This window comes from Perca flavescens, chromosome 11 (genome assembly GCF_004354835.1).
Source record: "Perca flavescens isolate YP-PL-M2 chromosome 11, PFLA_1.0, whole genome shotgun sequence".
In the NCBI taxonomy this organism is placed as follows: Eukaryota; Metazoa; Chordata; class Actinopteri; order Perciformes; family Percidae; genus Perca; species Perca flavescens.
The window spans coordinates 9,403,549-9,429,693 of record NC_041341.1 but is presented as its reverse complement, the minus strand read 5'-3'; the positions used below and the strand labels follow the sequence as shown (position 1 = coordinate 9,429,693).

General features: G+C 40.7%; 1 protein-coding gene across 4 annotated transcripts in view; it reads left to right on the top strand.

The window, feature by feature from the left end:
• Nucleotides 1–6,474: 6,474 nt before the first annotated feature.
• The window catches only part of raph1a (Ras association (RalGDS/AF-6) and pleckstrin homology domains 1a), an 89,399-nt gene continuing 69,728 nt past the window's right edge, over nucleotides 6,475–26,145 (top strand). For all 4 annotated transcript variants that reach the window (XM_028591812.1, XM_028591809.1, XM_028591810.1 and 1 more), the window contains exon 1: nucleotides 6,475–6,693. The gene's annotated coding sequence lies outside the window, so the exon portion shown is untranslated. The remainder of the gene's footprint in view (nucleotides 6,694–26,145) is intronic.

Genomic DNA, 26,145 nt, shown 5'->3' with positions numbered 1-26,145 from the left:
CAGGCATTTCACCATTTACCTTTGTACCATTTCAAGCTATTCATTGGACTTGAACTGCTAACATTTCAATAAAAAACAAAAAAAATTGGCATGTTCTAAAACTTTTGAATGGTAGTGTATATCACGAATAACAAATTTCAGAAGGCTATACAATCACACAGCTTACAACACCCTCTGACCTTTTAAACCCTCGCTTTAAGTAAGGAACAACCCCCAAAAAAAATGGGACCTTTAATAGGATAAAAAGAAAAAAAGAAACATGAGGAAGAGCAACTGAGGAGGGATCCTTCTTCCAGGACGGACAGACCTGCTGATGTCATGTGTACAGCAGAGACCAACATAATTACAAAATAATCCATATGATCCAAAATAATACTGTGAACATAAAAAAACTGTTGTCACCAAACAGCTAGAGCCTGAGCCATGCAACCTTCTCTCCACCCTGTCACCTTGACCTACACCTCCATTTTTTTTTTTTACTAGTAACTTTATTGATATGTGGAATTTGGGGCATGGAATGCTGGTTAAATCTTTTTTCCTGCTGGTTAAAAGTTGTATAAACTGAGTTCCCGAGAGTTTACTGCCACTCTAGAAGTCTTAATGCTTTGGATTTTTTTTTAAAAGTGGCCTGTATGAGATTCCAGTGTGAACTGTTTGCAGTTTCGAACTTGAACCACACGCGCAAAAGAACAATAACAATGACATCAGACGCAGCAAGCTGTTGCACTAAAGTTAGGGAGGTTATGGAGGAAGTCAGCATTTTCGCTTTTATTTCTAAATGTTTGTGTAATGGCAGCCGTAACATTAATGAACAGGTACTGAGGAGGAGAAGAATGAAGAGAAAGAGAGCCAAATTGGATATTAATTATAGTAAAAGTCGCATCAAATCCGCCTTGGTTGTTCACACTGTGGCCGCATTGTAAAAAAATCAGACCTGGGTCAGATTCAGGACCACATATGGAAGTGGTCCAAATCTGATTTGAAAAAAATCTGATGTGGGCCACTTTTGCCTGCAGTCTGAACGTAGCCTATCTCTGGTCCGGAGCCAAAGATCACCTGGCAGACTGCTTGCGCAAGCAAATGCGTGGCCTGAAAGGCCGAGATAGCAATCTGTGGCTGTGCTCTGGAAAGGTTATTATATGTCATGCAGACAAAAATGATTGTTGTAATTTAAAGGTTTTGTGTTCCACAGAGGACTGCGTGGAACATTTTAATTCCCTATTTCAGTCAACTAGCTATCGCAAGCCAAGAGGGGACGTCCCGCTGCAACCGACTGCTCGCCGCCTGTCTCTCTGTTTGTATTATATGCGGCTCCTCCTCGCAGATTTTTTGTTAAAATGGAAAAGTTGTGTTTTTTGAGTGACGTGGAGCCTCTTTGTACTGAAACGTCAAGATGAGGTAAAGCGGTTGAGGTTTTAAATTTGAGTTATTCACATATAAATCCACAGTGAAAATATGAACCCTGTGAGGTTTTGGCGACAGTGACATTGTCCCCACCTACTCCGCGCACACACACACACACACACACACACACACACACACACACACACACACACACACACACACAGACAGACACACAGACACAGACAGACACACAGACACACACAAATGCACACGCTCACACACATTGGGTGTTACTGTGGTTTACAGCTGCAGCGTACATCACCTCCTCTTCCTTCCTCTCTGCTGTGTACAATATTTCTTTGTCTTTTCTGATTTAAAAAAAAGTCCTATATCCTGGCCCAATGTGGGATGTAAAGTACATTTACTCAAGTACTGAACTTAAGCAATTTGAGGTATTTGTACTTTACCTATACTTTACCTTTGGAGGCATATATTTTACTTTTTACTCCACTACATTTATCAGACATATTTGGTTACTTGTTTGCAGATTCAGTTTAATGATCTCAAATGTAAGTCAACTATTAAATTGATTATTATAGATTTAGCTACACAGCAAAAAGTAATTAAATAAGCTCCACTTTTACTAGCTGTAACATTGGTGATGCTTACAATTATAATCCAGTAATAGCCATTCTGCACACTTATAGTAGAGTAGTTCTACTTTTGGTACTTATATTTTCATGCCGATACTATGTTTTACTTAAAGGTACAATATGTAACATGACCATACCTATGTTATATATTTTTATGACTTGTATTCTTACACTATCCTAAATGTTTCCACCAAATGTCAAACCCAGAGAAATCTGTTATTTCATTTTCAGACACGGCACGTTTCCTTTAGTCGCCAGTCAGTGGCGTCATATAACCTTTCACCCTACAGTTACTCTAACTTCCGTCAGAACACTGGCACCAAGATGATACGTTCAGGAGTAATTGTAAATCATACAATGTCACAGAAAAAAAATACTTGTAACCGTAATACTGCTTTTTTTTATGCCATACAGCATCATTTTGTGATTAATTACATCCCACTTTTTATCACAGTAATACAACAGAGACCTTATCTATTTTGTAAGTTCAATATCAATACCAGCTTGACATTACTACAATGTGCTAACGTTGATGCTAAAGCTTTGTGGGTAAAATTGAGGTTACAACATCGTTCAACACGCTAATAGTTATTTTTAGTATGACTGTTTCGACCACAGCTAACAGGACTGAGCTAACCCACGAATAACTTCACTAGTAACTTTAACGTTAGCTGTATAGATAGACTATTAATCTAATGCTAATTTAGCCAAAGTAACACACCCCGGTCTGTCTGCCTCACTCCCCCTGGCTCAGTCGGGATGACAGCTGACAACAGCCCCGGGACATATAGCTAGTTACCGTTAGCCCCCAGTCAGCTATCAGCCAGCTACTTTCATTACAGCAACCCCCGGCCAGAACTTATCTCCAGTGCCTGGTGCTTACGACGCTAACGGCAGTTTAATTAAACATCGGAAAACAGACTATATCAGACCCAGCACCGAGTCACAACACATGGCCATCCATAGCGGTAGCTAGCTACATCTCCGTAGCGCTACCGGTGTATGTGCCGAAAATCTCCTCCCTGCCGAATTTCTCCCCCCTTCGCGTTTAGCTGTCTTTACGGTTAGCTAAATTAACCCGACAAAAGGTGAGTTAAGCACCAAAACGAAAAGTTAAGATTACTGAAAAGTGAAGGGGAGATAATTCCGGTCAGCTGGGAGATGTTCTGCTGCTGCACAACAGGCACCGAACGTCCTGACTCGCTATCGCGGAGATTTCCCCGACAATCCCCCCCCACACCCGTCTCTCAGCCTCGTTTAGTAGCTAGCTAGCGTTACAACAAACCCCGTCCGCCCCGGTGTTGAAACCATCCAAAAGGTGACACTGATATGTGAAATATTTTGTGTTTTAGCTGTTGGCTACTGTTAGCTTGCTGGCTCACTAGCTAACTGGTCAGCTACAAATAAAAATCTAATCAAGAAAAACGTAATTATGTTGGGGAAACTACAGCTATTTTATTAGAATAACATAAATAAACGTCACGTGAATAAACTTGAATGGGTAAACTCGTCCGTGAACTGATGCATTCTAACCGACAGCGAAGGTGTTTAACACTAAAAACTCCCATAATTCCACGCAACTTCACAACGTCATCAAAAGTCCAGTTTTACCTTCCATTGTTTTGGTTGAGAGACCCCTAGCGGCAGAAAGTTACATATTGTACGTTTAAGTAAGATTTTAAGGACTTGTTTATGTTTAAAGTTAAATAATTCCTCCAACAGTCTTGACAAAGAGGGAATCAAACATAGCCTATATATTGTATTTATTTATTAAAATGATCTCCAACTGTACAGACAATCCATTTAAAATGCCTTAATATTTTACAATCCATTCATTTATCCATTATACCCCTTTAAATGTAAGGTTTTTTAATCACATCATTAGTACAGCAATAGGTAAATTACTGGAATTTAAAATGAAGGATTCCATTTCATAATTGTGACACGGGTGCTGAGCCAGTTTGTTCAACATTTTATTTAAATATATTTTTCTTATAAAAAATGACATATAATTGTGTTATGGGCTGTACCTGTGTGATTAAAGGCCCCTTCCACTCAAAAGTGTTTTGTTTCCTGGAGGTTTGAGCGTTACTGTGCGGAATGTTGTACGTGCAGAGTTTGACACTTAAGGCTGCTTTCACATCCATCTGCTCACGGAGGGAAGTTTCTCATCGTATATCTGACTTTAAGACGTGCACGTACAAGATGACATCACAACTAGTTCAGATACAAATTAGGTACAGGTTTGAGTATTTTTACATTGTATACATTACAGTATTTGTAGATTTTTATAACAACACATCTGGCTTCTTTTTACAACCTCACAGTTCAGTTGTCTTTCATACCTTGTGTTTCTTGGAAAATAATTTGAAAATATTTTTTATTCTGAATTTACTTCATCTCGTGATCTCTTTATTTTATACTGTAATGCTTGGATTTGAACAGATCCTGCTAATGTTGCATTTTGGTGAATACTGTACGTCAACATGTAAGCTTTTTGTTTGCTTCACTGCTGTCCTCACAGGCAGTGTCTGACCACTAGAGGTCACACTTTGGTTTACTGTAAATATCCGTTTAAAAACTGAACAAGGTGCATATATTAAAGTGTGTGTGTGTGTGTGTGTGTGTGTGTGTGTGTGTGTGTGTGTGTGTGTGTGTGTGTGTGTGTGTGTGTGTGTGTGTGTGTGTGTGTGTGTGTGTGTGTGTGTGTGTGTGTGTGTGTGTGTGTGTCTGATAATCAAAACATAATCTGGTTGACAGACTGGTCTATTAAATCAGTCACACTAAAACTGCATTCCCCATCATCTGCTTAGACTGGAAAAACTTAATCACTCCTGTGTGTGTGTGTGTGTGTGTGTGTGTGTGTGTGTGTGTGTGTGTGTGAGAGAGTGTGAGTGTGAGGGTGAGTGTGTGTGTGTGTGTGTGTGTGAGAGAGAGAGAGAGAGAGAGAGAGAGAGAGAGAGAGAGAGAGAGAGAGAGAGAGAGAGATAAAAAAAATCTTAACTTCAATATAGAAAGAGAAATATAATATAATAATATAGGCTATACATATACATATATAACGACAATAGAATAGAATGACCTCATCAGGACTGATTGGTTGAGGCTGATTTCTGGGTTGGGCAGGACAGGAAACAAGGCACCGGAACGCGCAGGGCACGGATACGCGCTCCCGCTGAGTTTTTTGGGATCCGGTGTGGCGCTAATGCTGCGTCAAGTCAGACTCTAGAACACCGGAAGTGAGATCATTTTAGCTTCATGATAAAATAGCTACACATTTAAAAGCGACATTTCCGGTTGACTACTTGCTTCACTTTGTACAATTTTCAAAATAGTTGTTCCTCCATGAGGGCTTGTTTCTAATAAATAAACAAACAGTTTTGATAATGTATGCCATTTGGTTCTCACCATAGGGGATGGGAACCCCCCGCCGCCACCACCTCCTCCGCCCAAGGGGACACTAGATAAATCGGAGGAGTTGTACAAAACAAACATATTTTTCTTACAAAACATGATGTGCTTTTTTTTAGGTTTGGGTTGTCTGTTGTGTTGTGAATTACACGTTAACTCTTCAGTCTTTTGAATTCATTGAACTAAAACCAAAGAAAGGTTAACCTGGTTATAACCCGTAGACAAATGTAGGCTACGATAGGCTACACTAGGGCAGTGGTCACCAACCTGACCTCTACCCTGGTGAAATGCAAGATCTACATATCAAATCATTGAGAGAATAAGACTGCCAAAAACACTTGAGTCATTGTATTTATGCAAAAACGTATTGGAATAACATGAAATACTTTGCTCCAACTTTCAATTTGATGCAATCACATTTTTTTATAATAAAACAAAACCTGTAACTGGAGTAATGTCTAGTTGGAGGGGCTCCAACTAGACATTACTCGGTTTTAAGGGGGCACAAGAATAGCAAAAGTTGGAAATCACTGAGTATTTCAGCTGGCTGCATCAAGCTCTGTTCATCTGGGAATTCAGATGACAATGCGGGACTCAGCAGTATAGTAGAGGAATCAATAAGGCTGTTCAATCAATCAATAAAAAATTAATCAGTACAGTAAAGGATATTAATGACAATTTGAATTTGGATTTGTAATATAAGAATGTGGCTATGGCAGTGTGCAAAACAACACTGAATTTCAATGGTGATGAGAAAGGGAAAGGAAATGCATTGCAACACAATGCTAATGATATCAGAATGTAGTAGGCCAAAGCCTAATATATTATGAGAATGTACAATAAATACAAAAATATTAAATACATGAAAATTGTTTATTTTTAAATTTCGGGGACTATATTGCGTAGGCTATACTTGATGCTGATGAGTAAGCGATTTGTAAAAAAAAAAAAATAATAATAATCATATAATCTTTTCCTTTATTATATTTTATATTTTTCACACAGCAGCGAGGAGGGTTTATTGTGAAAGGCAGGCCCGGAAGTCTTCCATTTTGCCTGCCTCTAACTTGACGCTTGTGTTGGCGCTGTTGGGATTCAGTGTGGCAGCAGGGGAAATCTGGGATATCTGGGAAAGGGGAGTCGGTGAAAACCGGGACTAAACCGGCAGAAATCCCGACGAAGCCTTGACCGTCACACCGCGGGGGTTTCCCACCGGACACGTCTCCTCCGTCTCCCCGTCGGTTGGATGCAATTTTTCTCCCAGAAATCTCCCTGGATCCGCACAGTAAGTAGCCGCGTTCCCCTTCACCTAAACGCATCTCTATCCCAACCACATTCACCCTGCTTTCTCTTTTTTTCCCCCTCGCTGTTATTTTGTTATTTTTTTTGGGAGGGATTTCGAATAAACCTCTTTGCCAGTTACAACCGTGACATTTTGGACCTGTTTATTGCGTGGCAAACGGAGAGCGGATCCTTTAATTAGCATCCGCTGTAATGAAAGCCAATTAATCCCGTTAGTGGCTGCATGTGTATGCAGAGAAAGGATAAGGGTTGGTGGTGGTGGGAGGGGGTGACAGAGAAAACGACTAGCTTCACAGAAAAAAAAAAAAAAAAAAAGGTCTTTGATTCACATCAGCCGGTTAAATGCATTTAGCGGTGACTGCATGCACACAAAGGGGTGATTTGTGACTTTAAGCGCCGTCATTCGTTGTGCATGTGTGTTTTTTTTTTTTTCTTCTCCCCCCGGTGCTGTGTTAAACGCAGCAAGGCCTGCAGAGCACAGACTCCCGGCCTGGATGCGCAGGTTCGTCGGGGAGCAGCAGCCGGCTGACAGCGCCTTCTCCAGCCGGAATATTTGCGTTTAGTGCTGCAGCTCGAAGGCCCGGGCGTGCTGAGCTGACACAAGCAAGGCGTGGCATTCATATAGCATTACACAGCCATGGGCGTGTTCCCCCGCAGCTGCCAGCCACACTGACTGTAGTTATTATACTGGAGTTTATAAAAAATAATATTTATAATAATAATTTATTAGCGAGATATATATATATATATATATATATATATATATATATATATATATATATATATATATATATATAACCCTATGTATTCATTATTGTGTTCACTTTTAAATTCAATTTTCTGTAATAACAGCCTGATCAGGGTTTGCCCCAAGTCCCATTAAAATTCAGCATCATCAGACATGCAGGCCTGCCATCTGTCTATCTGTCTCCAATAAACAGCGGAACAATCCACCCAGAGAGGGTACACCAAAAAATCTCAGCCGAGAAAACACTGTACTCACCAAAACCAACATCAAGACCCAACAGCCATCTTTAATCTTCACTTTAACGTTAGCATGTTCAACTTTACACCGAAACGTATCCCTTACACCAGTGATTTTCAACCACTGTGAGATCGTCCTGTGTGCCGTGGGAAAATCCGATTTTACTTATTTGGTCCCACAATTTTTTTTATTGAGTTACTGAAAATAATTTTCCATTGTTGCGCATCTGTGCCTCAATATGATGACTGGCAGAGAGATTGGTTGGTTACCTACTAGTCTGTGTCAGTAGGTGGCAGTATAGCGCAATAATGACCTTGTTGATTTAAGACCATAGAATTACCGCCAGCAGGGCAGTAATTTTGCGACCAAAATTTGAGAGTGTGCAACTGAATTTTACATCCAGTCGCACATGTGCGACCAGTAAATTTGCCCCCTTTTTTACACGTTAAACGTTGACATTTCGGTACTTGAGAGCGCGTAAGCGCAGGCTTATCTGTCCTCTCTGAAAATTCACAGAGAGCAGAGCTCTGACACACACGCACACACGCAGAACTGCAGACGATGCAAACTACGTCGGCTCTGCAGTTTTGTGGAAGTAACAGTGAGTCACGGAAATGCCGATAAAGTGGTTTCAAGTGTGGTTACAGTTTTTCATAACTTCAAGCAGACAGCGTTTGCTGTGATATGATATTAATGGCGAGCCGAAAGCGGTCGCGGTGCTGTTGACGTTACGCTTCCTCGGAGCCGAGCAGGCACAGCAGTGGTTTCTGTGCCCTGGTGACTGACTGATAGGCTGAGGTTGTAAGGCAAGGCAACTTTATTTCTACAGCACCTTTTGGTTGTGCCCCTAAAAGTTTCAGTTGGGGATTTTTTTAATGTAAAAACTGTGCCGTGGCTCAAAAAAGGTTGAAAACCACTGCCTTACACCTGCATACACTTCATGAAGTGAGATCTAATACACACTCCTGTTCAGTGTGGCTAATCACAGTGTTTCTACCAATACGCCAGTGATGTAATTTTGACATGAGACAGGTCTACTAGCAGCAGGAGGACATGACCCACATGGTTTACTTGCCAAACATCAGACAGTGAGCAATACAATTTATTGCAGGACGACAGGATGGTGAGACAGGGTGACAGACCGTTACTTCAGACATCACTTGTCAAAACAAAAAAAAGTTTAAAATGATGCAGTTTACGATGTCACCGATGATGTTCAATGTTTTTTTCATGCACAGGGTCATGTATGAAAATGTGTTCCCATAACTGATTGATGAGCTAGACTAATCCTAACCCTGGAAATGGATTTATAATTCTGTGTCATGGAGTACGGCAGTCCCGCTATAGATCCTTTTTAGAATAAGATGAATAGTAAAATGATGTTACCCATTGACAGACAGCACTACTGCAGCAGTGTGCCGGCGAGACGATAAAATGCAAACCGGGAAGTCCTGTTTGAAGATTGATTGGCCAATATATTTCTTTGCCAGATGATGTTGGACTGCACTTTGGCAAAAAAGTTGCGCCAGGATTGAATTTTCTCTCTGGGTCTCATTGAAATAAATAAGAATGCTGTTTTTGATTTAGCGATACCATCAGCCTGAATGTGGCATAGCCCTCTCTGGGTATTCTTTTAAAAACTGTAATACAATACAAAACCTTTTTAGTTTTGTTATCCAATACTAAAATGGAACTTTTTTTAAATCTTACCTTGACAAATATAAACATATTTTCCTTATTTTTCAATCAGACTATAGCGCCAGAGTTCTCAAATGTTAGATGTCTAAATAGAGTAGTCTAACCCTGACCCATCTTAATGGAAATGTATCAATTTCAAAGGTTGTTGGTGAGAACTTTTGCCGTTTCCATTGAAAGTGGGCAGTGACCATCTTTCCCCGCCTTTCGTCCAAAGGGAAAAACTGGGATAGGCTTTGACGTCACCATTGCCCTAAATAGGGGAAATGAGCAGAGAATCTAGATGGTAAAATACCTTTTGATTTTGCCAAGACTTCTGTAATTTGTTCTACTCATGCGTTGATGGTCCATCATACTGTGTGGAAGATCATTGGTGTTAAAGGTCCCATGACATGGTGCTCTTTGCATGGTTTTATATAGGCCTCAGTGGTCCCCTAATACTGTATCTGAAGTCTCTTTTATATAGACCTTAGTGGTCCCCTAATACTGTATCTGAAGTCTCTTTTATATAGACCTTAGTGGTCCCCTAATACTGTATCTGAAGTATCTTTTATATAGACCTTAGTGGTCCCCTAATACTGTATCTGAAGTCTCTTTTATATAGGCCTTAGTGGTCCCCTAATACTGTATCTGAAGTCTCTTTTATATAGACCTTAGTGGTCCCCTAATACTGTATCTGAAGTCTCTTTTATATAGACCTTAGTGGTCCCCTAATACTGTATCTGAAGTCTCTTTTATATAGACCTTAGTGGTCCCCTAATACTGTATCTGAAGTCTCTTTTATATAGACCTTAGTGGTCCCCTAATACTGTATCTGAAGTCTCTTTTATATAGACCTTAGTGGTCCCCTAATACTGTATCTGAAGTCTCTTTTATATAGACCTTAGTGGTCCCCTAATACTGTATCTGAAGTATCTTTTATATAGACCTTAGTGGTCCCCTAATACTGTATCTGAAGTCTCTTTTATATAGGCCTTAGTGGTCCCCTAATACTGTATCTGAAGTCTCTTTTATATAGACCTTAGTGGTCCCCTAATACTGTATCTGAAGTCTCTTTTATATAGACCTTAGTGGTCCCCTAATACTGTATCTGAAGTCTCTTTTATATAGACCTTAGTGGTCCCCTAATACTGTATCTGAAGTCTCTTTTATATAGACCTTAGTGGTCCCCTAATACTGTATCTGAAGTCTCTTTTTATATAGACCTTAGTGGTCCCCTAATACTGTATCTGAAGTCTCTTTTATATAGACCTTAGTGGTCCCCTAATACTGTATCTGAAGTCTCTTTTATATAGACCTTAGTGGTCCCCTAATACTGTATCTGAAGTATCTTTTATATAGATCTTAGTGGTCCCCTAATACTGTATCTGAAGTCTCTTTTATATAGACCTTAGTGGTCCCCTAATACTGTATCTGAAGTATCTTTTATATAGACCTTAGTGGTCCCCTAATACTGTATCTGAAGTCTCTTTTATATAGACCTTAGTGGTCCCCTAATACTGTATCTGAAGTATCTTTTATATAGACCTTAGTGGTCCCCTAATACTGTATCTGAAGTCTCTTTTATATAGGCCTTAGTGGTCCCCTAATACTGTATCTGAAGTCTCTTTTATATAGACCTTAGTGGTCCCCTAATACTGTATCTGAAGTCTCTTTTATATAGACCTTAGTGGTCCCCTAATACTGTATCTGAAGTCTCTTTTATATAGACCTTAGTGGTCCCCTAATACTGTATCTGAAGTATCTTTTATATAGATCTTAGTGGTCCCCTAATACTGTATCTGAAGTCTCTTTTATATAGACCTTAGTGGTCCCCTAATACTGTATCTGAAGTATCTTTTATATAGACCTTAGTGGTCCCCTAATACTGTATCTGAAGTCTCTTTTATATAGACCTTAGTGGTCCCCTAATACTGTATCTGAAGTATCTTTTATATAGACCTTAGTGGTCCCCTAATACTGTATCTGAAGTCTCTTTTATATAGGCCTTAGTGGTCCCCTAATACTGTATCTGAAGTCTCTTTTATATAGACCTTAGTGGTCCCCTAATACTGTATCTGAAGTCTCTTTTATATAGACCTTAGTGGTCCCCTAATACTGTATGGCCTTGACCAACTACCACTTTGCTCGTTTGAAAGCCATGATGTCTCTCGCTCTCTCATGGGTGGGCCAAATTCTCTGGGCGGGCAAAGCAGAGAAAGGGGAGGTAACCTTGCTCCTTATGACCTCATTAGATGTTCATGCCATGGGACCTTTTTAAAGAGCACTTATCCATGCAAAGTATTTATGAACAGGCTTCTTTGCGACATGACAGAATATGAGCTGCTGCCATCCAGTAGGAGGTGAAGAGTTCCTCAAAAACTCATTCATCCCGATGTCTGTTAAGCTCCTAAATAGCCGCAAGTAAAAGGCAGAACAGGCCTGCACGATGATGGAGAATTGAAATTCTTGTACTTGTGATCTCTCTTTTTGGAATTTCTTTTATTTATTTATATATTTTGAGCAATGTTTAACTAACTAACTTTTTTTATACACCATCAGGACCATAGTACGGTCTGTTGTATGGTATCTGTTGTTTGTACATGCTGACTGTGTTTGTTTTTACTATGGCTGCAGCATGGGTTGAGTGCCCTCAGACAAATGTCCCACGATGTGGGACCATAAAGTTAATCTTGAATCACACTGAACTGCATGGCGATTTCATGTGTGATTTTTAAACAAAACTGAAATTTGAACTGATGTTTAATACGTTCTTTGAACTAAACTGACCTACAGTCACTAGTCATGGGAGATCCTGTAGTCTGTAACCAGGCCCATCAGAGCTGCTTTGTAACCATTCGGACAGAATTGTGACGTCCCGTCTCGCGTGCAGCAAAGTGGGGCAGAATGCAGCATCTCCCGGGAGTGTTGAGGGTTAACTGGAGTATAAAAAAAACCCGACTGCCCTACTTCTACTGAAGGCTGCTCTGACTGTCAGCCAGGGCTTCACATCTGAGACCTGCAGGGTCCTGGTTTCCTGATTAGTATCCTTCACTGTTGGTTAGCGTTTCTGCTCTGTATTTTCCCCAATGATCCATCTCTGAATTAAGCAGCGTGGCATTATCTTTTGGATTTCCTGTTGATTGAGTTTTGGTAGTTGGTGTTCTTCACTTTGATGCCTTTTGAACTCCTGGTTATCACCACTATGGAGGTGAATCAGCAGGGAAACCCTGAAACAACGTAGAAATGATTCCCGAAGATGCACATTTTTAAGGCTGGGAGTCGCCACGATACGATATCACCATACTTGTGTCACAATACGATATTATTGCAATTTGAAACACATATTTGCGATATATTGCAATTTATTACCTTTTTTGCCAACTTCAAATTATGTCCCCAAAAGGAAAACGTTGTCAACACAAAGCTATTGATTTCATTATTCTAGGACCAAAAAGTTAAATTCTCATGTGCAATTTTTTTTATAATAGAAGTAAAAAATCGATACTTGGCCTCCGTGTATCGATACTATATTGCCACCGAAAATATTGCGATACTATGCTGTTAGGATTTTTTTTTTCACCCCTACTAATTGTTTTTGTAATATGGTCATTTCGACAGTAAGATCTTTGTGATATCTAATTACTTTTAGCTCCACAACACCCTAAAGATTGCAATGTCAGTTCACTTTGCTCCAAAGCCAGAAATCGTGACTACTGGACAGCCTTCCTTATGATTCCACTGACCACCACGTGTGTGTAAAACAAGGTATCTTGTGGCGTCAAAACCCATCAAATTCCATTTAGCTGTGGATTTGCATTGGCTATGCAGTTCAACCAATCCCAAGTTCCATTCTCATTATATTTACTGTGTGCTATGTTTTTCTAGTATTCTGTTTTCTTGTGATTCTGTTTTTTTTTTGTGATTGTTGCGGGCAAAAATCCTTGATTATATTATTTTATGGCACGTTTTCTTAAAAAATGCTATCGAATATGCGGGATATTTATGCAATTTTATGTGATGAAATTGCGGGAACTTGCAAAAATTGCAGTTTGATGAAAAAGAGGGAAAAAAGTGATTCCCCCAACACCCTGCTTTTCGATGATGTTCACATCGTGTAATTACGTCACTTCATAACTTTTGAACGTTGAAGTAAACGCAACATTTCTCAACTTTCTGCTAAGATATATGAAAATGCGAGGATTATGCAATCATGCAAGCCAAAATATTTTGCATGGAAATCGGCAATTTATGCCTCGAAAGTGCGGCGTATTTGAAAAAATGCCGCTCCCGCGTAAATATGCGGACTTTGGCTGATGCGTTGAATTATGCGATTGCATAATCACGTTTTTCTGGAGGGACTGTCTAGTACAGTATAAAAGACCTCAGTGTACTGTCTTGCACAAACAGGAAATGCTATCAGACTAGAGCCAATTAACATCAATCAAACTGTGACTGTGGAATGTCTCCGACAATTAAACTTCATTTTTTGCTTCTCTGTGATTTAAAAATGGTGTTTTATCACCATTTATATTCCTTTGTAATGTTTTGCAGCTGTGAGAAGCTCCTGCATTTATGAAAATGCACAAAAATCAAATGTTTTATAAGTATGAATACTGATACAGCATACACATATGGAAACCTACTCAGAATATGTACGTTGTATGGAATCGGGACACATCAGTAGTCTCCAGTGGATGACTCTCTTCGTTGGTACCTTCAGATCCATATTTCAACTGGAAATATCCAAAACCTAAGAGTCCAATTGCCGGGAAATCAATGAGCACATTCCTGCTTCCCAGAGGATGATTTCAATCCACGAGCTTTCCTATAACACCGCCCCCCACAGAGCTAGATGTACCCAGATATTACAGATGTATGTGGTTAAAGTAATATGGATATAATAAGTTTGCATAACCCTCTCATCCACAGTTCATACAGTTTCTTGCTCAGGGCCACTTTGATACATGAGTTTGTGGGAATTTGCAAACATCTGCATTTCCAGGCTCCGAGGGAGGCCTGCATGTGTGCTTCCTCTGGCAGCGCTGCAGTCATCTTGTAAACATCGGACTCGGTGTACTCTGCTGGTTACATCTGTATCCGCTGCTCCGGCGCAGTTTGTAAGAGTATTCTCACTGGTGGCTGCGAGAGGTTAAACCAGGTCACCATCTTCTTGTTTTCTTCTTCCTCTCTGTCCGTCTTTTTTGTGTCTTCTCTCTCTCTCTCTCTCGCTCGCGCGCGCCAAGTGTATGGAAAAGTCATCCCTCCTTCTCTCAGGAAATTCCTCCTGGTCCCAGGGGTAAGACGGATAGACGGAGAGGGTGTGAAGGAGCAGCAGAGCTGTTATAGAGGGACAACCAGGCTTCTTATTTTGCCTTTTTATTTTGTTGTGAACGTTACACTTTCTTAAAGGTCCAGTGTGTGTGGGAATTTCTCCCATCTAGCGGTGAGATCATATATCGCAATCAACTCTCTCGCGCCACGCAGTTCAAAGTACGTATTACAGCTACGGTAGCCTTCAGGTTTCAAAAAGTCGGTCAGTTTTTATGAGATTTGTTTCTAAAATAGGAATACGTGTTGCAGTCAGCTGGTGTTCAGGTTCGGGATGTCGGGACACGTCACGCGAAAGTTGCTGGTTTGAATCCCCCAGACTGATGTATCCATGAGCAGTACACTGGTAACTGGTAGAGAGAAGATCAGTGTGTTTTTGTCCCAACAACGCTGTTCTTGTTGTTCCAACCATCAGCTACTGATCATATGAGAGCTGCTAATGATCTTGTGTGTGTGTGTGAGTGAGAGTGAGTGATGTTTCAGTTGAAGATTTCTGTGTGTTTGTATGACATGGTTAGCAGAGAGAGAGAGAGAGAGAGAGAGAGAGAGAGAGAGAGAGAGAGAGAGAGAGAGAGAGAGAGAGAGAGAGAGAGAGAGAGAGAGAGAGAGAGAGAGAGAGAGAGAGAGAGAGAGAGAGAGAGAGAGAGATATTTGCCAATTCATCACTAGAAATGCACCTGTAGCAAGCATCTCACTATCACTAACGTTAAAAAAAGTTGGAAGAACGGAAGTACCAAGAGGCGTTGTCATGGAGACAATGCACTGTCTCGTCGCATTGGTGTGAGCTGGCAGCTTTCAGAACGCTGCAGACCGACGCGTCGCAAGAATTTGCAAGTTTCAACTCGTCTCGCCGCGAATCTTTGGTCTGACCTGGGCTATAGCATGTTAAATACAACTACCAAGGGAACACTTTACTTGAAGGTATATACATACAGCGGGGAAAACAAGTATTGAACACGTCAACATTTTTCTCCGGAAATATATTTCTGATGGGGCTATCGGCATGACATTTTCACCAGATGTCAGTTACAACCCAAGTAATCCACACATACAAAGATATCAAAACAAATAAATCCATAAATTTAAGTTGTGTGTAATAAAAAATTAATGTGAAATGACACCGGGAAAAAGTATTGAACACACTTGCTGAAATGTATTTAATCCTTTGTAGAAAAGCCTTTGTTGGTAATGACAGCTTCAAAACACCTCCTGTATGAAGAAACTAGTCGCACACATTGCTCAGCTGTGATTTTTGCCCATTCTTCCACATAAACCGTCTTCAAATCTTGAAGGTTCCCGGGGGCATCTTCTATGAACCTCTTCTTTCCCGAGGTTTTCAATTGGATTCAAGTCGGGTGATATACTGGGCCATTCTTCATTCTAACAGCTTGATTTTCTTTCTCTGAAACCAATTGAGAGTTTCCTTGGCTGTGTGTTTGGGATCTTGCTGAAATGTCCACCCTCGTTTCATCGTCAGCATCCTGGTGGATGGCAGCAGATTCTTATCAAGGAAATGTACATTTCTCCATTCACTCAATTCTGTGAAGTCTGCCAGTGCCAGATGCTGAAAAACAGCCCCACACCATGATGCTCCCACCTCCAAACTTCACTGTTGGTAGGGTGTTTTTAGGGTGATGTGCGGTGCCATTTCTCCTCCAAAAATGGCGTATGCTATGACAGCCAAAGAGTTCAATTTTGGTCTCTTCTGACCAGATTATATTCTCCCAGTATGCCATTGGCTTGTCCAGATGTGCAGCAAACTTTAAGCGAGCTTCCACATGCCTTTTCTTGAGCAGTGGTGTCTTGCGTGGTGTGTGTGCATAGAGGCCATGGAGGTCGAGTGCATTACTAGTTGTTTTCTTTGAAACCACTGTACCTGCTTCTTCCAGGTCTTTCTGAAGATCTCCGCAAGTGGTCCTTTAGTTCTTCAACAACTCTTCTAAGTATTCTATGGACTCCTCCGTCAGAAATCTTGCGAGGAGCACCTGGTCGTGGCCGGTTAATGGTGAAATGATGTTCTTTCCACTTCCGGATAATGGCCCCAACAGTGCTCACTGAAACTTTCAGAAGTTTAGATATTCGTCCGTACCAATGCCATCCGTATGTTTTTCTACAATAAGATTACGAAGGTCTTGGGACGGCTCTTTGCTTTTACCCATCATGAAATGCTTCTTGGGTGACACCTTGGTAATGAGAAACCTTTTGTATAGGCCATCAATCAGGACTAATGCAGCTGATCTTAATTTGCCCTAATAGGGGGCGGGATTGCTTCCTAAATACTGACAGATTTCAGCTGGTTTATTGGCTTCCCATGCCTTTTTACACCCCTTTTTCTTCATGTGTTCAATATTTATTCCCACTATCATTCCACTTTATTACACATAACTATTGTCATGGACATACATGTTTGTGTTGATTACTTGGGTTGTTACTGACATCTGGTGAAAATTTCATTCCAATAGCCCCATCGTAAATATAGTTACTGGGAAAAATGTTGACGCGTTCAATACTTATTTTTCCCGCTGTAAGAGTGACATGACACAGTCATGACACATGAACCCTAACTTATCATGACAAAAACCGAATGACACTTAACTAAAAGAAGCGTTTTAAGCGTCATAAATGTTTATGACTTGTGTATGACACGTTCATGACAGTGTCGTGTCACTCTTATGTAGATACCCTCAAGTAAAGCGTAACCCTCATTAACCCTAATTAATCGATTAGTGGGGTTGGGCATAGTTTTTGATTTGAACAACTCTCATTCCAATTCCGATTCTTCCTTTCGATTCCGGTTCTTATCGATTCTCGATCCCGATTCTTTGAGTGGTGGAGTTGAAACGGGTCACATGCTTATTTCACAGTTAAGATGAAACCTTTATTTTGATTCAATGGGGATTTACAGTTTTACCGGGCTTTTTTTTTTGTTTTCAATGGAAATGAAAGCCACATTAGAGTGCCACTTCCTGTGCTCCGTGGCTGCAGCACAACAAGCGCCTGGAAGTATACGCTGGCCGCTACGGAAACCCCAACTTGCACGTGTTAAATTTGGAACCGATGATCGGATTCAAAACTACATTTTCCAAACCATTAATTTTTGAAACGATTCCAAGTGGGAACCTGTTCTCGATGCCCAATCCTATCCATTAGTTGTCAACTACTAAATTCATCTGCAACTATTTTGATTAGGGCTGGGCGATATAGCTGAAAACTGTATCGCGATATAAGTGTTTCATATCGGTCGATATCAATAATTATTGATATTTTTTTATGACCTATTTAAAATAAGGACCAGGAGAAAAATATATTAAATTTAAACATTTTTATTTTAAACTTAACCTTCCTCTGATTATAATCCCCTCAGTTATAAAGCAGGAATGTCAACACAACCATGGAAAACACTAAAATAATTAAAATGTAAACATAGGTCTAAAATCACAATGAAATTATTTCTTAACATTAAGGTGCAAACTTAAAGAATAAGTAAGAAATGCTTCATAAAGTGTAATAAAATAGTGCAAAATGTTAAATATAAGAAACCTGAGAAACTATTTTCTGCAGGTTTAGTGCTAGGTTGGTAACCTGGCTTCTGAACAGACATGTCTGCCTCCGTTATTTCTTTGTAGTGTTTAGTAAGGCGCTGATGCAGAGTACCTCTCCATGGCGGTCTGCTGCTTGTGCGGTGTAGCAGCTGCAGATGTTGTTGGACGTTGCTGGCGAATACGGCTGTGCTCCAAAGTGTGAGCGCGGCTAAGGTGGTAAAACAAGTTTGTGGTAGTACCAGTGTTGGTGGGGACGACGGTCTGACGACATTGGTCTGTCTACGGTCACACTTATAAAATCCCCAAAAACTGCCATGCTGACTTTTGTTTTATCAACAATTTCCTCGCTCGCTGCGGCACTCACTTTCCACTTTCCACTCCACGCCGGTTCTGTTATTGAAGAACACGAGACAGTGATGTGGCGCAACCAAACTTGATACTGTTACATGATGGGCTGTTAGAGTGTCACTCCCTACGTTGCTAGGTTACCAGAGAGCGAGTGCCTTTGTTCATGCAACCAAACTTGCTTCACAATCTCTGGTTTCTTCTGATGAAGAAAAACAAGTTATTGAACATTTTATCGACTGCATTTTCTATTGATTACGTGTCTATCGCGAGACATATCGTTATCGTTTTATCGCCCAGCCCTAATTTTGATATTCAATAAATCGGTTCGAGTCAAAAACTTCTCTGATTCCACCTTGTTAAATGTGAGTATTTTCTAGTTTCTTCTCTCCTCTGTGATAGTAAACTGAATATCGTTGAGTTGTGGACAAAACTAAACATTTGAGGACGTCTTCTTGGGCTTTGGGAAAACACTGATCCACATTTTAACCATCGTATAGACCAAAACAACTAATCCATTCATCCAGAAAATAATCAACAGTGAAAATAATCGTTATTTGCAGCCCTAGTGTTAAAGCAGTTTTGAATCAGGACTGTTTTTGACACTTTTTCGTCCACGGTGCATTCAAGAAAAGCTCAGACATCTGAGATTAAACATCAGGCACCTACAAAGCCATCATTTTAATGCAAGAAAAGCATTCATTATTAATCATATTTCATGTGTCCATTACCTTAAATTGGATTCAAAACAAGTGCCTAAATGTGAACTTAATAGCACTAACCATATAGTACAGTGCCTTGCGCTGTAGTGTAAAGTGTAATGCAGCACTGTGTGTAGTAGTCTACTCTACAGCGCAGTCTGTTTTGCTGTGTCAGTGCTGAACCTGCAGAGACACTAAACAGACATTAAAGACATTAAACAGCATCAGGACGTGTGTGTGTGTGTGTGTGTGTGTGTGTGTGTGTGTGTGTGTGTGTGTGTGTGTGTGTGTGTGTGTGTCATAGACTGTAGAAAAAGATGGACGACGCATCTTCACTTCCTCCCACTATAAAAAAAAAAAAAAAGAGAAGCCAGAATATCGGGGATACAAGTGCCGCCTTGTTATTTTGGAGCCAGAGTCGTCGGAGTAGCGATCGGCGATGGTAGGCGAGGTATCCAAGTCCCGCTCGATCAATCACAGCTGTCAATCATGGCATTTCAATCCTGTTTTTTTTTTTTTTTTTTTTTTTTTTTTTGGGGTGCTCAACAGCTTTGTGCTGTTAAATGTTTAGTTCTGGCTCAGAGTTTCAGAGCCATGGGCCTCTGGGTGGCACAGATAATAACCAAAGCAAGCCTGAACCTGCTTAGCCGCCTCGGTAGCTTAACAGTCATGTTCACATGTATAGTAATAAAATGGCCTAGTTTCAGTCGGGTTGAGACTGGGTATTGGATTAAATTTTAAAGCAGAGCTGTAGAAGCTGAACTAAATCCTAGGTATTTTATATTACAGAATTAACTTCAATCAGGACTCCAGTGGAAGGTGTTTAGTAGCAAAATATTGAGGCATAAAAGTTAATATAAGTAAGTGATGATCATTTTAGTGTGTGTGTGAGAAAATAAATGGGTTTTCTGCTGTTTGTTGTTGAAACAGGCATCTGGCATCTGAATGCAATGACTGTGTGTGGGAGAGAGAGAGAGTGAGACACACACACACACACACACACACACACACACACACACACAGACAAACACGTAGCATTAATGGTGTATCCAGATGAGGTAACCGCACTCCATTTTCCTCTGTCTCCCCTTAGTTAACCGCTCTATAAAGTAAACACAAAGGACCCATACACAAACAGCAAATCAGTAAAAGGGCTTGATGGTGAGTTTGGAGCATCTTAAAATGTTTGTACATTTAAAAAAACGATCTGGATTTCTCTGGTTCAGGGTTAGGTATTCTGTGGCGCAGGAGGGAAACCCTTGCAAACCCCTCAGGGTTCAGAGGTCAGGGATGCCTTTTAGAAAGCTTAGTTGGTCCTAAGGACATTCCTCTCATAGTCCCAGTGATGTGGTCAAAGACCAAGGAATTGTGGGAAAACAATTGTGGTTGGCGCATTCCAGTCATCACAGCTGACTGACAAATCCAGTCAGCTGTTTATACAAAAGCAGTCCTACATTCAGTGCTTTTACTTTGTGAAAAAAAACTTCAATAATTTGAGAATACCGTAATTCCTCAAATAAAAACGTGGCCTTTTATTTACCTGAACTGCAGAAGGTACCAGGCTTTCATTTGAAGCAGGCTTTTGTTAGAGGTAGTCCTTTATTTCTAATTCCATCTGTTTGATAAGTATAATTGTTTTAAATAAACTGCTTTAAATGAAAAACCATAGCGTTCCAGTGGACAGAGATCATTAATTTTTTAAGAAACATTTGCAAAAATATAACCATATACAACAACCGAGCCAGAAGGGCGACAAAGCAATTTGGGTCAGAATGAATCAAACACCACCATTGTGTCAGTTTGAACCCTGTAAATATACCGGGTATTTATTTCAAATACAGGTACTACGGTATTGCTGGTAGATTACAATAAGAGCATACAGTAGTTGCTGGTTTAACATTACAGACTGTAGCTAGCTAGCTTTGTTTCTAGCTCCAGGCTAACTTTTTTTCCTCCTACCTCCGGTTAGCCGTGCTCTTCTCTTGTCGGCTGATCTTGTCAGCTCATCCTTCGGTTTCTTCCAGTATCGGATTCTCCTGGGGTCAATGTTGAAATGTCTCGCAGGTTTTTCACCAGAGTTTTCCTCCGCATACTTTAAAACTCTTTTCGTTTTGTTGTTGAAAAGTCCGTCACTAGCAAGGGGGTAAGCCAGCCTCCACAAAAGCGTACCTCCTATGGCGCCATTTTGTTGCTAACAAGCCATCACCCGCCGTTAGCATCCCATTGACTGCCATTCATTTTGGCGCCAATTTGACAGCAAATAACTTTACATCTGAAGCGTTTAAAGACTCTATTTGTCCATTGTTTATTTCTAAAGAAACACAACAAAAGGCTCCATTACCTTGTATCTCACGTTATGGCTCCGTAGCAGACGTTTTCTATAAAAAGAGGCTAACAATTGGGTCATAACATAACTGTTGTGACACACTGTCGACTTACTGTCTCATAGTAGATGAATTACCGTACAGTACAGGAGCTCGCAGGCAGTTTCGACTTACATTAGCTGTTTAAGTTTATTTTCTAATGTTAACTATCATTTTAGTTAGCAATAATTAGCCTGTGCCCAAGTTATCTCCTTACATACACCTACACTCTCCGTCTCTGTAAGATTGGGAATGATTGAGATTTCTCTTGGCACAGCTACCAGAAGACTTCCTACTTTCAGACAGGTTGCTCACGTCACATCTACGTCTTCTAGCTCAGTTGGAGGCTGCGCAGTAACGCTCAGCGTTCAATGGAAAAGTGCTTCTAACATCCTTCACTGGTCTCCGTGGAAATCTACGGCGTCACATTGTCCATTTCTTTCTCTATGGTCACTAGCACCAGAGCCCGCCAGAACCCGCCATTCTCTGCTAGCACTAAATGAGACCCGTGTTACATCGAATGTAGCCACTGCCATCTACTGGCGCCTGTACGTTACTACAAACTGCACTTGGCTGAGTAACGCATACAGCCGCGTGGACTAAAATGCCGGTAGGACAATAATACTTTACATGAGTACCAAACAATCTGTTAAATTGGTAGAAATGTACATTACGATGAACTTGAATTAAATTTTTACTTAATATTATATGACAAGGCACAAATTTTTCCCCAAAAACTTTATTTAACAAAAGAAGACCGTTTTGTTAAATGTTGCTGCTGTACAAGATTAAAGTAGTAGTAAAGTTTTTTAATTTAAAGCTTTGATGCTCAAAGTACTGGACCCATTTTGGTTTTAGTATTGAGATTCAATACCCAGCCTGAACAGTCATTTAATTATCTTCAGATACAGTCCGATTGTTAAAAGCAATCCAGATTTAGAGAATGTATATTTGACAGCACTGAATATATAGCCGCGTCTAAATATAACGACATCATGGCTGTAGCTGTGTTTTTATACTTTCCTTTTGTTTGTATAGAGTGAAACGTTTGTGGGGATCTCTGGTGGCTTTCGAAGCTTTGGACAGGATTCTGTTCAAAAGAAAGAAAAGTGTTCAAATAGAGTTTTCAACCAACAGCAGCGGCGCTGTCTCTCTGTCTGTCTGTCTGTCTGTCTGTCTCTCTGTCTTTCTTTAATTCCAGACAGATGTAGAGTCCTTCTAGCCGCCGTTGCTGTGTTACTGCACAGCCCTCGTTCTCGGAAAATGTAATCTCATTTCTTCTTCTTGTTTTTTTCCACCATTTAAAAAAAAAAAAAAAAAAAAAAAACTTATTTTTCCCTTTCGTGTTTTTCCTCCGCTGCATCACTCTCGCCAAGCCTCTCTCTCTCTCTCTCTCTCTCTCTCTCTCTCTGTGTCTATGTCCCTCGACCCTCGTGGAGATCCAGGGGCAGGCTGTGCAGCTGGGAATCAGGGCCATCGCTTTGACTGTGTATCTTTTGTTTTTCTAAAAATTCCGACTTAGAAGTGGTGGAAGAAGCGTTCAGATTCAAATTCATTTCATCTTTATTTTCCATCAGAAGGCAATGGAAATTTGTATCTGACATGGCTCACAAGTACAAAAAAAAATAACAAAATAAACACAGAATCCATACAGAGTCAAAAATTCTGTCTCGTTTCTTGAAAAAAACGTGTTGGAAAAAAAATCCTGTCGAAAAGGCAGAGTGCGAAAAGAAAAGCCAGACGTGGACACAACCAAACAGATAACCCACGAGCAGCAGTGTTACAAATGGAAAGAGCGAAGTTAGCGGTTTGTTAGCATGTTAGCTTAACTTTGTAGTACAAAGCAGTAAAACAAGTCACAAAAAAAGTGCAAATTATACTGTGTGTGTGTGTGTGTGTGTGTGTGTGTGTGTGTGTGGGGGGGGAGTGTGTGAAACAAAGTGAGAGTGTGTTTGGGGTGAAGTTAGCGGTTTGTTAGCATGTTAGCTTAACTTTGTAGTACAAAGCAGTAAAACAAGTCACAGAAAAAAGTGCTAATTATGTGTGTGTGTGTGAGAGAGTGTGTGAAATAAAGTGTGTTTGGGGTGAAGTTAGCTGTTTGTTAGCGTGTTAGCTTAACTTTGTAGTACAAAGCAGTAAAACAAATCACAGAAAAAAGTGCTAATTATACGTGTGTGTGTGTGTGTCTCAGGGTGAAACGAAGTGAGAGTGTGTTTGGGGTTTGTCGGTTGGTTGGTCGGCCTGGTTTGAAGTAACTGTTGACACAGTACGTTGCGAGTGTGTGCACGTGTGGGTGTCCAGCGGCTTGGAGAAACTGTTGATACTGTAAGTCTGTTTTCCATTGCTCATACCAAGAGAGAAAACTAAAGGCATTGAACCTGTGTGTGGGTGTGTGCGTGTGGGTGTGTGCGTGTGGGTGTGTGTGTGGTTTGATTTGTGTGTTTCATGTTATGGCTTGGAGTACGCCTGGAACAGCTACTGTTTTTCTGTGCTGGCTCCTTTCATACGTGAAAACACGCGCATACTCGCACGTGAACCGAGTCCAGACCAAACCACAGCGACCTCCTGTATCCAGACAGCTCTCCAGTACAGATGGAAAGTATGCGAGCGTCTGCCGACTTTTGTCTCCGTGTGAATCAAAACAGCGTGGATGTAGATTAACGCGGCGCGGCTCTCGCTGCCGTCTGCGTGGAGAGCGTGTGTGCACGACTGGATCAGCTGTGACCGAGGTCACGGCTCAGACCTACACCACTCATCGTAGCTGTACTGTAGCCCACTGATATACAGAAATGACTGGACGTTATTTAACATTTCATTTTTTGGAATTTGACTACACAGCTTTGACCTCCCAGGCCGGTTTGGAAAAATGTGTGGATGGAAAGTGAACTAGAATTAAGCTCGCCTACTTCGGCAATTACTGTGTAGGTGTCTTTCAACAAGGAACAGTCCGCCCAAAACTCCTCAACTCGGTTCAAAACAACAGATGTAGTTTGCATTCCGTGTATTGTTTCTTCTTCTCGTGGACAAGAGGAGGGCTGATGATGTGACTCCACGTCCAGATATTTCCAGTAGAGTGTAGTCTTGCATTGCCAGACCTGTCTCCACAGCGCTGTGGAGTAAGGTCTGGCCCTTTCACACATACACAGTCAGCGTTTTTTATTTTTGGCATTTCTTTAAACCAATCACAATTGTCTCGGAGGGTGCTAATCTCCGGTCCCAAAGACTGTGGAAAATGGTCTCAGGAAGGAACTTGTTTGGCTGGAACATTTGCACCCGGTTTAAGAAAACAACCCTTACAATATTAAATAAAGTTAGCTGTTCACGCAATACAGTAATGTGAGCTATTTAAGTTAGCTGTATACTTGGTTAAATGACATTTGCTCTTACCAGTGTATCGGCGTGTGTATTTTGTCCATATCAAATCCCCGCCAATCGGTCCCAAATCGTCCCAGTTAGAGGGTAAATGCCGTAAACATATTCTTTGTATATCTTTGCAGTCATTCGCAGAAATAACCAAGCAGGCCTGCCTTATTGCACGGTCCAAATCTTCTTCAAAACTTGCCAATATTAGAGTGAAAAGTTTGCTTGGTAGCTCGGAGGTTCTGCTTGCTGTTCCTCGAGCGAAAGGAGGTTAGAACGTAAACACACACAAAAAAGCACAAGTTGAGGGACATTCGGTGGAACTTCCCGCTGCACTGGAATGACTAGCTACCTTCTCGCTGCACCGGAACTATCTGGTAAATCATTGTTGAGCTGGCTCCCTGTGGAGTCTCATGTTACTATGTTAAGGCTGACCATGATTCAGAAAACATTGTTTGGTAGTGTCCCAATTTTTTTGTCGTGTCTTATAACTAAGGTAAAGGACACACACAATATTAATACTCGTGGCAGCATATCGGACCTGTGTCCTTTAATTTAAGACAGTAGGGAAAGGAACATTTGCCTATATGGGGGCAGTCCAGTGGAACAAGTTAGATCGTCATATTAAAGTCATTTCCAGCCTGAACTCTTTTAAAAAGAGCATCAAGGTCTGGTTACTAGAGAGGGTTGCGGAATAGATTAAAGGGCAAGTTACTATTTGTATTTATTTAAGAAAAATGTTTTTATGTTATGTCATTGAGTATCTTGTCTTGCTCCTGATGTGTGTTGAGGACCACAATGGAAATAAGTCTTGGACTTTATTGTGTTTTTATCCTCGATTTGTATTTGATGTCCTTTTATCATGTGTAAGGCACTCTCTTACAATTAAATAAATCCAATCAAGTTGGTAAATGAACAGCCGTCGATCAGCGAAATCATGTTAGCATAGTAATATGTTTTCCCCGGCTTCACTATCTCGTTGATAGTTCAGCTGATGCATATTAGAAGCTGGATGCAATAATTATACCTTGGGAGCACGTGGAGTTCAGCGTCCTGATCAGTAGGGCTGTGCGCAGATAAAGAAATCTTAAGTCGATTTTAATCGATTAGTTGATTTAGTCAACAGATCTGCAG